Genomic DNA, 12388 nt, shown 5'->3' with positions numbered 1-12388 from the left:
TTTCCCAGAGTTCAGAAAGGGAGACAGAACGTAAAGACTGCATGTGGATTTTAGCAGCTGCTTCCACCACATTCCATTCACCTCAGGAAGACCCCTTTCTCTTTACCGATACCTCCCATCCCCACCATCAATATTCATTGACAGGCAAGAGCCGTAAGTGGGATTTTGATGAAGAAATGAGGGGCATGGGTTTGGATTACTACAACAATGAAATGCTTCTAAACCTCTGTCCTTTAAGATGATCCAAATCTAAATCCTTGTACGCTATTAGCAGAAATGTAATTTAGTGCAGACACTATGGAAAATAGTATAGAGGTTCCTTAGAACATTAAAAATAGGACTACCTGCACTCCCATGTTCATTGCAGTATCATTCACAATAGCCAAAGTATGGAAACTACCTAAGTGTCCAGCAACAGATGAATGGATAAAGAAAATATGGTGTGTGTGTGTGTGTGTGTCTGTGTGTATACATATATACATATACAATGGACTATTATTCAGCCACACAAAAGCAAGGAAATCCTACCACTTGTGACAACATGGATGGACCTTGAGGGTGTTATGCTAAGTGAGATGAGTCAGACAGAAAAAGACAAATACTGTGTGATCTCACTTACATATGGAATCTTAAGAAACCCAAATTCATAGAAACAGATCAGATTGGTGGTTGCCAGATGTGGGGGGTGGGGCGAGAATTTGGTGAAGGCAAACAAAAGCTACAAACTTCCAGTTTTAAGATAAATTAAGTCCTGGAGATGTACAACATGATGACTCTGGTTAACAATATTGTATTGTATTGTATATTTGAAAGTTGCTAAGAGAGTAGGTCTTTTTTTTTAATAATTTTTTAAAATTTTTATTTATTTATTTATGATAGTCACAGAGAGAGAGAGAGAGGCAGAGACATAGGCAGAGGGAGAAGCAGGCTCCATGCACTGGGAGCCCAATGTGGGATTTGATCCTGGGTCTCCCGGAGCCCAAAGTGGGATTTGATCCTGGGTCTCCAGGATTGCGACCTGGGCCAAAGGCAGGCGCGTCCTCAAGAAGTCCTGCCTGGGTGTGGTGGTGTGCAGCCGCGACTGCTCCGCCGAGGAGGGCCGCAAGACGTACCTGAGACCTGCCATCTGTGACAAAGCCCGCTAAACCGCTGCACCACCCAGGGATCCTGAGAGTAGGTCTTAAATGTTCTTATGACAAGGGGAAAAATTGTAACTAGGTGAAGCGATGGATATTAACTTATTGTGGTAAAAATTTGGTAGTATATATATATATATATATATATATATATATAGGGCCATTATGTTGTACATCTTAAACTTCTACAATGTTATATGTTAATTATATCAATAAAACTGGAAGAAAAAAAAAAAACCTCCCAAGACACAAAAGTCCAGGGCCAGATGGCTTCCCAGGGGAATTCTATCAAACATTTAAAGAAGAAACCATACCTATTCTCCTAAAGCTGTTTGGAAAGATAGAAAGAGATGGAATACTTCCAAATTCATTCTATGAGGCCAGCATCACCTTAATTCCAAAACCAGACAAAGACCCCACCAAAAAGGAGAATTATAGACCAATATCCATGATGAACATGAATGCAAAACTTCTTAACAAGATACTAGCCAATAGGATCCAACAATACATTAAGAAGATTATTCATCATGACCAAGAGGGATTTATCCCTGGGATGCAAGGCTGGTTCAACACTTGTAAAGCAATCAATGTGATTGATCATATCAGCAAGAGAAAAAACAAGAACCATATGATCCTCTCAATAGGTGCAGAGAAAGCATTTGACAAAATACAGCATCCATTCCTGATCAAAACTCTTCAGAGTGTAGGGATAGAGGGGACATTCCTCAGCATCTTAAAAACCATCTACAAAAAGCCACAGCAAATATTCTCAATGAGGAAACACTGGGAGCCTTTCCCCTAAGATCAGGAACACAACAGGGATGTCCACTCTCACCACTACTATTCAACATAGTACTAGAAGTCCTAGCCTCAACAATCAGGCAACACAAAGAAATAAAAGGCATTCAAATTGGCAAAGAAGAAGTCAGATTCTCCCTCTTCGCAGATGACATGATACTCTACATAGAAAACCCAAAAAGCCTCCACCCCAAGATTGCTAGAACTCATACAGCAATTCGATAGTGAGGCAGGATACAAAATCAATGCCAGAAATAGGTGGCATTTCTATACACTAACAATGAGACTGAAGAAAGAGAAATTGAGGAATTAATCCCATTTACAATTGCACCCAAAAGCATAAGGGACCTAAGAATAAACCTAACCAAAGAGGTAAAGGATCTATACCCTAAAAACTATAGAACACTTCTGAAATAAATTGAGGAAGACACAAAGAGATGGAAAAATATTCCATGCTCATGGATTGGCAGAATTTATATTGTGAAAATCTCTATGCTACCCAGGGCAATTTACACGTTTAATGCAATCCCTATCAAAATAACATGGACTTTCTTCAGAGAGTTGGAACAAATTATTTTAAGATTTGTGTGGGATCAGAAAAGACCCCAAATAGCCAGGGGAATATTAAAAAAGAAAACCATAGCTGGGGGCATCACAATGCCGGATTTCAGGTTATACTAAAAAGCTGTGATCATCAAGACAGTGTGGTACTGGCACAAAAGCAGACACATAGATCAATAGAACAGAATGGAGAATCAACTCTCTGGTCAACTCATATTGGACAAAGCAGGAAAGACTATCCAATGGAAAAAGGACAGTCTCTTCAATAAATGGTGCTGGGAAAATTGGACAGCCATGTGCAGAAGAATGAAACTAGACCATTCTCTTATACCACACACAAAGGATAAACTCAAAATGGATGAAAGATCTAAATGTGAGACAAGAATCCATCAAAATCCTAGAGGAGAACACAGGTAACACCCTTTTTGAACTTGGCCACAGTAACTTCTTATAAGATACAGCTATGAAGGCAAGGGAAACAAAAGCAAAAATTATTGGGACTTCATCAAGATAAAAGCTTCTGCACAGCAAAAGACACAGTCAACAAAACTAAAAGTCAACCTACAGAATGGGAGAAGATATTTGCAAATGACCTATCAGATAAAGGGCTAGTATCCAAGATCTATAAAGAACTTATTAAACTCAACAGCAAAGAAACAAACAATCCAATCATGAAATGAGCAAAAGACATGAAGAGAAATCTCACAGAGGAAGACATAGACATGGCCAACAAGCACATGAGAAAATGCTCCACATCACTGTCCATCAGGGAAATACAAATCAAAACCACAATGAGATACCACCTCACACCAGTGAGAATGGGGAAAATTAACAAGGCAGGAAACCACAAATGTTGGAGAGGATGTGGAGAAAGGGGACCGTTTTGCACTGTTGGTGGGAATGTGCACTGGTCCAGCCACTCTGGAAAACTGTGTGGAGGTTCCTCAGAGTTAAAAATAGATCTGTCCTATGACCCAGCAATTGCACTGCTGGGGATTTACCCCAAAGATACAGATGCAGTGAAACGCCGGGACACCTGCACCCTGATGTTTCTAGCAGCAATGTCCACAATAGCCAAACTGTGGAAGGAGCCTCGGTGTCCATCGAAAGATGAATGGATAAAGAAGCTGTGGTCTATGTATACAATGGAATATTACTCAGCCATTAGAAACGACAAATACCCACCATTTGCTTCCACGTGGATGGAACTGGCAGATATTATGCTGAGTGAAATAAGTCAATCATAGAAGGGCAAACATTATATGGTCCAATTCATTTGGGGAATATAGAAAATAGTTCACGGGAATAAAGGGGGAAGGAAAAAAAATGAGCGGGAAATATCAGAAAGGGAGACAGAACATGAGAGACTCCTAACTCTGGGAAACGAACAAGGGGTGGTGAAAAGGGAGGTGGGCAGGGGGTGGGGGTGACTGGGTGACGGGCACTGAGGGGGGCACTTGATGGGATGAGCACTGGGTGTTATGCTATATGTTGGCAAATTGAACTCCAATAATAAATAAATAAATAAATAAATAAATAAATAAATAAATAAATAAAAATAATAAAATGTAAAACACAATTTAAAAGTGAAAAAAAAAAAAAGAATTATGTTAGGTCAATAGTACCTAGAGGGAATTCTTAGAACCATGTCATTTTAAAATAGAGTTCTAGAGGTGCCTGGGTGATGGGAGTGGCTCAGTTGTTTAAGCATCTGACTCTCGATTTTGGCTCAAGTCATGATCTATTGGTCATGAAATGGAGCCCTAGAGGGGACTCCATGCTGGGAGTGGAGCCTGCTAAGAGTCTCTAGCCCTCTGCCCCTCCCTCCACTAATGTGTTTTTCCTCTCAGTAAATCTATCTATCTATCTATCTATCTATCTATCTATCTATCTATCTATCTATCATCTATCTATCTATCTAATCTCCATAATCCTTTTCTATTATTCCCTTTAAGAGGTGGGGCTAAAACTCGCTTTCATCAAAATGGATTGTACTGAGTTCACTGGCTTCTAATGAATAGCATATGACAAAAATGTGTAAATTCCCAGATTAGTTTATAAAAGACATTGTAGCTCCCTCCTTGCTTCACTCTATAGATTGCTTGCTTTCAAAGAATTTAACTATAATGTTGTGAAAACTTAAGCAACTCTGTGGAGAGATCCATGTAACAACTGAGTCCTTATGCCAATGATCTGCACAGATTTGCCAGATGAGTGAATGAACGATCTTGAAATCAGATCCTCCAGCTTCAGTCAAGCCTTCAGGTGACAATCTCACCAGGGACTGATCCAGAACCAGTTAACCAAACTGTTCCCAGATTTCTGATCCAGAGAACCTGTGGGAGATATTACTTTTATTGTTTTTCAATGCTAAGTTTTGAAGTAACAAAAATATGCAGCAATAGATAATAAATACAGATACTGGTACTCTGAAACTTCTCAGAGACTTTAATATTGGTGTGTTGTTGTTTTAAGGAGGTTCTATACCCAATGTGGAGCCCAATGGGAAACTTGAACTCAGGACTTTGAGATCAAGAGCTTGAGATCAAGGCCTGAGCAGAGATCAAGAGTTAGACACTTAACCAACTGAGCTACCCAGGTTCTCCTAACATGTTGATTTTTAATTCTAAAGGAAAGACCTACAATGCATTGTCTAGTGCAAATATATTTAACCGTAGTACCCATTCCTCAAGCCCATTTCTTGGAATTATAATTTTGTAGAACATTCTTTGCATAAAAAAGAGTATATATAAAAATACTATTTATTGGCAGCTAATATGTGCCAGTAATTTTATATGTGTAATATCATTTAATCTCATCAAATAATATATTATTTATCCCACTTAGAACTTAATAATGATATGGATAAAAGATAAAAGTATTTTTTACCTGATAAACCATAGTTATTTTTTTCAAGCACTGTGGTTTAAACCCAAGTTTTACTTAGTGACATAGGGACAAAAGAAGTGGCTTTTCAACTAACTAGATTTGGGTATAAGTTTTCTTTTAGTTAAATAGAGGTGCCTGGGGTTATTCATATGTATGTTCTTTATAAGCACCAAAATTCATTAATTGTAGTATATGAACTGAAAATCAGAAAAAAACCCTATTTTAATCAATATGCCATTTCAATATATATGTAGATGTTAAATGTCAAAATAAGTTAACATTTTGCAAAGTCAAGAACCCACTAATTTGAATCACAAGTCATTGTTTTAAGTTATTTTTCCAACATTTAGTGTCTATGTTAGGTGCTTCTACTGGAAAGTAAAAGAAATTCTGATGATATATTAAAGATACCTATAATCTCAAATAATCAGATGTCCAGAGATAATCTGTTATAGGATAAGTTAATACAATTAATATAAAGTAAGTTAATGATACAAGAGTCTGATCAACTTCTATGTAATTCTCTTGACATGTGTTGTATGGTTGCTCCTTGGATATACCAGCTCTCAACATCATATCTGAACAAAAATATGTGCAAAGCCTAAAAGATAGCCTTTATTTTGTGTTGCTTATAAAAGCAAAGAAAATATTCCTAAAACTCTCCTTTCTATCTCATTAGTTTAGGCTATGTCATCTCTATGATCAGAGGAATAGAATTACCAAGACTGGTTTCCAGTAACATTTAACCCCTTGGTCTGGGGAGGGACCAGGAAACATACATATTCCAATAACTCATCAAAATTAGAGTTGTATTTTTTAAAAAAAGGAATTTGGTGACATGAACTTACAGATTAAGCAACCAATGTCTGTTGAAATATTGATGTTGAATATTACACAATTTAAATATTCCCTTTCTTCATTTTAAGTGAGAATAATGTCTGCCTGAAAGGGCCATTGTGATTATTACATAAGTTAGTATGCTTTTTACTATGCCTCAGGACAATCTATATGTGTAGATGAATTCATACATACATAATGCATGTATATGTGGATAAATGAATATGTGAATTTCTGCTTTCTTTTATTAATGGAGACTGGCTTTCCCTTCCATTGTCCTAAATTGGAAAAATTTGATTCTATTGGAGATATTTGGGCATAACAAAGTATATGGTAGTTTTCTGAATTCATTTTCTCAATTTGCATTTTCTTTTATTTGCATAACCCCTCCCTAGGATCTTAAATATAACTAAAAGGCAAATTTATCTACATGTGAAATCCTGTTCACATCCTTTACTTTCCCCTTTAACATCTGTGACTTGAAAACACAGATTGCTGCCTTGCTGCAAAAGTTCACTTGAGCATAGTTTTATTATTATCTATGAGAACAGGTAGTCTGATACTTATGTACACCCAGGAGAATGCATAGTAAATGCTCCATCATATACTGAGTGGGAGATGAACTGAAAAGAGATCAGTGCCAACATCAGAAAGTGACTAGTGTTGCTATTAGAAACACAATTATGAGTTCCTGCCTTGAATAATAGAATTTCCATTTTAAAACTAGTACATCTGATGAGAAGTGATACATTGTGTATATTTAATTCAAGATGGAAAAAAATCTATGACCTTGAGAGCATGAAACTTAAGGGATTTTGTGAAGAACTGATGGAATTAAGAGATCATTGGAATGTCATTATGTCAGACATTTGATTAGCTATCCTCCCACCTGAGGAACCAGGTTGTTGCTGTTTTGCTTATGTACCGTTACTTAGCAATACCTAGAGGTATTATTTAAATTCAGAAATTTACGGACATAAGTATAATTGATTAGGTGAATTAAACCTACACCATGGTATGAACGAAAGACTTGGCAAGTAATTTAAAAACATATAATTTATATAGCCAATTGAACATAATTAGAAAACTGTAAGTATTTAAACTGGCTTTGCTTTGCCAATCATTCATTTAATATGATTCTCTTAAAATCCAAAGACGTGAGTGACTACAAGATTATGATTTCAAAATGTATTGAACGCTATTTCTACATATGTTTTGGAATCCAAAAAAATTTTGCCATTGAGTAAGTGTCACCAAAACTGTTTACTAGAAGCTCCAGGGAAATTCACAACATTCATATATTGGAAAGTCTGTTTAGCATTATTCGAAAGAGATGTGCTCAATATTATTTAACACAGCATTGCTCAAACTCACTTGACAAATTAATATTTTTCCATTTGTATCTTATCATCTTTAACTCCTTGAAAGAACCATTTGTATGCCCATTCTCTCTAATGAGACCATCAAATTTTTTTTTTGTCAAAATTATCAATGACCTTCAAGTTATTAGATTTAGTGAATATTTCTCAAGTATACCCTTCTATGACATCTAATCCTTATACAGTCACTCACAAAAAAAAAAAAAAAAAAAAAAAAAAAAACAAGTCCCTCACTTGGCTTCTTGGACCCACTCACTCTCTGGTTTTCTTCTTTCCCTGGTTGCCTCTCAGTCTCCTTAGTAGTTCCAGATGTCACAGACCTCTTGGAGTCAGAGTTACTTAGGACTCATTTGGTCTTTTACTGTTGTCTATTATTATCACTAAAAATTCTATTTATCTGTTGATTGTCCATACATTTTATGTTATCTCCAGCCTGAAATTAACACAGGTTTGTCAACTAACATCTCCTTTTGTGTGCCTAATTAATACCTCTAACTCAGCATATCTAGCTGGTCTCCTAATCTTGTCACCATAAACCTGATCCACCTGTACATTCCTTCTCTTCACATGTTAGTAACTCCATCAAACCACAAACCTCAAGCCATCTTTGACCTCTCTCTGTCTCTCTGGACAGTTTCCCCATCACACCCTACACCCAACCCATGTATAAACCTTATTGACCATTCTGATCCGTACTACAATGATCTCTTCTCTTTCAACTAGTTTAATAACTTCCTAATAGTTTTGAGCATATCAGATCACTCTTTAGCTCAGAGCCCTATATCCTGCACTCATTTACCATTTTACCCAGATTAAAAACCTGCATATAGGACTGGCGCTACATAGTCTGGCCTCATTTCACCATTTCCAACTCACGTCTTATTTTCTCCCCCTTGTATACTCTCCACAGCCATACTGGTTTCCTCTGTCTGGCTCAATGACATGTTTCAAGTGCTTATAACAGTTCCTAGTACATGAGATATGGTCAATATGTATTTGTTGAATACATAAGTTAAAATTTATTCATTAATTTATTTAGTACTTAATAAAATCTCCTAAGAGAAAAATACAGATTTTTTCAAAATAATGAAAATATATATAACAAATGATATACTTCTTACTGGAATTACAAACAAAATGTGATTCAATTTTTTTCAACTTTCATTGTTATTAATACTGTGATGTTTTCCTCAATACAATGAGATTTAACAGAGATACAATGCAAAATTATTATCAATTTTAATTTTAGATAATATGAATGAAGATTTGAAAATCACAATAAACTTACTTAAAATATGTGAGTAAATAGAGGAAGTAAATAAATATTCTAGGATGTATTCCATTTTTCCATTTTTCCAGTTTTATTGAGATATAATTAACATATAACATTGTATGCATTTAAGGGGTAGACCATATGATTTGATAGATGTATATTTTGTGAAATGATCACCACAATAATTTTAGTTAACCTCTATCACCTCACATAGTTAGAAATTTGTTTCTTGTGATGAGAACTTTTAAGATATACTCCCTTAGCAATTTAAAATATGCAATGCAGTGTTGTTGATTGCAGTCACTTAGTATACATTACATCTTCAGAACTTACTTATCAGTGGAAATTGGTACTTCTTGACCACTTTCACTCATTTTCCTCACACCTCAGGCCTTGCCTCTGCAAACCATCAATCTATTGTTTCTATGGATTCATTTTTTTTCTAGATGCCACATAAAAGTGAGATCATACAGTATTTGTCTTTCTCTCTCTAACTTATTTTACTTAGCATAATGCCGTCAGCATTCATCTATGTTGTCACAAATAGCAGGTAGTATTTCCTTCTTTTTTATGGTTGAACAGTATTCCATTATATGTAATAATATATATGTAATATGTAGGATAATAATATACATTAGCCAATGTGTTCATTTCTTTTGGCTATATTCCCAGAAGTGGAATTGCTGGATCATATGGTAGTTCTATTTTTAACTTTTTGAGGAAATACCATACTATTTTCCACAGTGGCTGTGCCAATTTACATACTCACTGACAGTGCAAAAGAATCTCCTTTCCTCTACATCCTTGCCAACAATTCTCTCTTGTCTTTTTGATGACAGCCATTCTAATACCTCATGATGGTTCATATTTTCATTTCTCTGATGATTAGTGATATTAAGCACCTTTTCATGTACCTGTTTTACCATTCATATATCTTCTTTGAGAAAGCTTCTCTTTGGTCCTTTGTCAATTTTTAAATTGTCGTTTTGTTTTTTTTTTGTGATTGAGTTGTTAAGTTCTTTACATATTTTGGATATTAACATCTTGTCAGATATGTACTTTGCAAAATTTTTCTTCCATTTCCTAAGTTGTCTTTTCATTTTGTTGATTATTTCTTTTTCATTGTAGAAGATTTTTAGTTCAATATAGTCTCTCTCTTATTTTTTATTTTGTTGTATCTGCTTTAGGTGTCATGTCCACAAAGGTCAAGGCCAATGTTGAATCAGAAGAGCCACATTCTTTTCTCACAGAGTTAAAGAATGAATCTCACGGACTAAGGAAAGTGAATAAAGCAGTAGATGTTTATTAAGTGAATAGAGAGAAACCTCTCAGAAGTGAGTGGGGTCCTGACAAGGTTGCTACTTAAGGTTTTTTAGGCTGGTCTTTTATTGAAAACTTGACCAGGGAGCTTGTGGCCTTGAGATTCTTGTGTCATCTTAGTTTGAGCAAGGACTATTGATAACACCCATAATGACTTACTTCTTTGTAGTCTGGTTATTTTCTGCGATTACACTGTAGCCACCAAAGGAAAATACTCCCTAACATATGGGGCCAGGTGGTGTGGTCTATTCCTTTCTCTGGTTTCCTTACATCTCTCCATTTTTGGATTTCTGCGAGCCTGATCAATAACCACCTGTCTAGCTCTTCCTATCTAGTGCCACCCGGCCCTTATTCAATGTCAAGGAGCTTTCCCCCATATGTTTTCTTATAAGAGGTTTACAGTTTCAGGTCTTACCTTTTACTCTATAATCTATTTTGAGTTAATTTTTATGAGTGGTGTAAAGTAGGAGTCTAGTTTTATTTCTTATTATGTAAACATTTCCCAACACTATTTATTTAACTATCTTTTCTCAGCACTATATTTTTTTTCAGCACTATATTTTAACTATCTCTTATCCATTGAGTATTCTTGACTCCCTTGTCAGATATTAGTTGATCATATATGTCTATGTTTATTTCCGTGATCTTCATTCTATTCTATTGATCTATCTTCATGCAACTACCATACTGTTTTGATTATTATGGTTTTTAAAATATGGTTTCAAAGGATAACATTAAGCAAAATATACCTAACATCATATACATCAATGAATCCATATGAATAAAAATGATCACATATTTTAGAAAGGCATCATCAAAAGAGTTGCCTGAAATGGATATTCTATCAGGCACAAGAGAGAAATATTTTTATTTGTATGTAATTAATGTGGTTGTGAGGAAGTCACTGAGGCCTGAAATTCTATATTTGTAAATTGAGGGGACAGAAACCTATCAATGGTTAAAACTCTATTCAGCAAAGTCTCTTAGAGCCCACAGAGGTGGGATACATAACAGAACATATGGGAGAGGGTTAGCTTCCTCTTCCATAGTTCTCCTAGAGACATTATGCCTTCTAAGTTAGAAGTTACTTTGGTATGAAATTTTCTTCTAAGAAAACTTTTGCTAAAATCCAAAATTTGGACACCACTGGATTATATGATACCTAAGATACCTTGAGACTCAAACATTTTTCAACAAGTTGAATTACCTACAGCCCACAATGTACGATAAGTTATGCCAAACGATATAGGAAGAAATCTAGGTATAGGAGTGGATATCTTCAATCAAGGAACCCATAACCTTTTCTTGCACAGTATGACATTGAAAGTAGAGAATATTTAGTTACAATTTAATTGAAGAGTACAGAAGGGAAGAGACTCACTGCCTGAAAGAAAAGCTGTATTATTTTGTTTCCTTTCCTAGAAAGAAAAGGAAAACCCAAGAGCTAATCTTACATAGACTTCAAGGAAGTGAGGCTCTCAAAGATTGGCAGACCTTGAGAAGTGGGAATGTTTAGGGATTGGTCGAACCCTAGCTATGAAAGTATATTATCAAGTGGAGTGTCTTTCTAATTGGCTGACGCTTTAAAAGGCTGGACTGTGGAAAAAGGCTATTGCTGCTTGGCTGATTACTAAGAAATGTACTACTGAAGGAAGTTATCATTGATCAAATTTGATGGGCTTAAAACTGACTCAGGTTGTTACTTATTGCTATGGCCAAAAGCAATCAGTCTTTTCTTAGGAAGACAGAAATGTGTTATTCTCAAAAGAAATAGAAAACATGTTTCCTTCCACATCCAGTAGTGTGTTAGAATCATGTTTTCTCACCACTTTCTCTTTTCATTAAAAACTAAAACATTGGTAGAATTCTGGTAAAAAGTAAAGATGGATGTAATGTATGAATTGAGAAGAAGGGCTAGTTTGCTGCTAGTTGGCAGGTTATTTTGTTTCTTCACATATGGTGGATATGAAGGAGCAGTCTGAGTAAGAACATAGTTCATGGCAATAAGAATGGTCATATTTTCAAAAGAATAAGCCATTTGCAAACATTACATAGCTTTGGTGCTTGTCATAATATAAAGTTTTAATGTGATAAGAAATGTTCAAGGAAAGGAAAACAATGGAATGATAAGACTGAGATCTTGTTCTGGATGTTATGCTCAGAATTTTAACAATGGACAAACATTAAGTTGAGAA

The 12388-nt window shown here is 35.5% G+C and overlaps 1 pseudogene; it reads left to right on the top strand.

Moving 5' to 3' along the window:
• LOC144321534 (chorion-specific transcription factor GCMa pseudogene) overlaps positions 1-242 on the top strand; it is a 47658-nt pseudogene extending 47416 nt beyond the window's left edge.
• The last annotated feature ends 12146 nt before the right edge of the window (positions 243-12388 follow it).

Source organism: Canis aureus, chromosome 10, assembly GCF_053574225.1.
Source record: "Canis aureus isolate CA01 chromosome 10, VMU_Caureus_v.1.0, whole genome shotgun sequence".
NCBI classification, from domain to species: Eukaryota; Metazoa; Chordata; class Mammalia; order Carnivora; family Canidae; genus Canis; species Canis aureus.
This window is presented reverse-complemented; position numbering and strand designations above follow the sequence as displayed.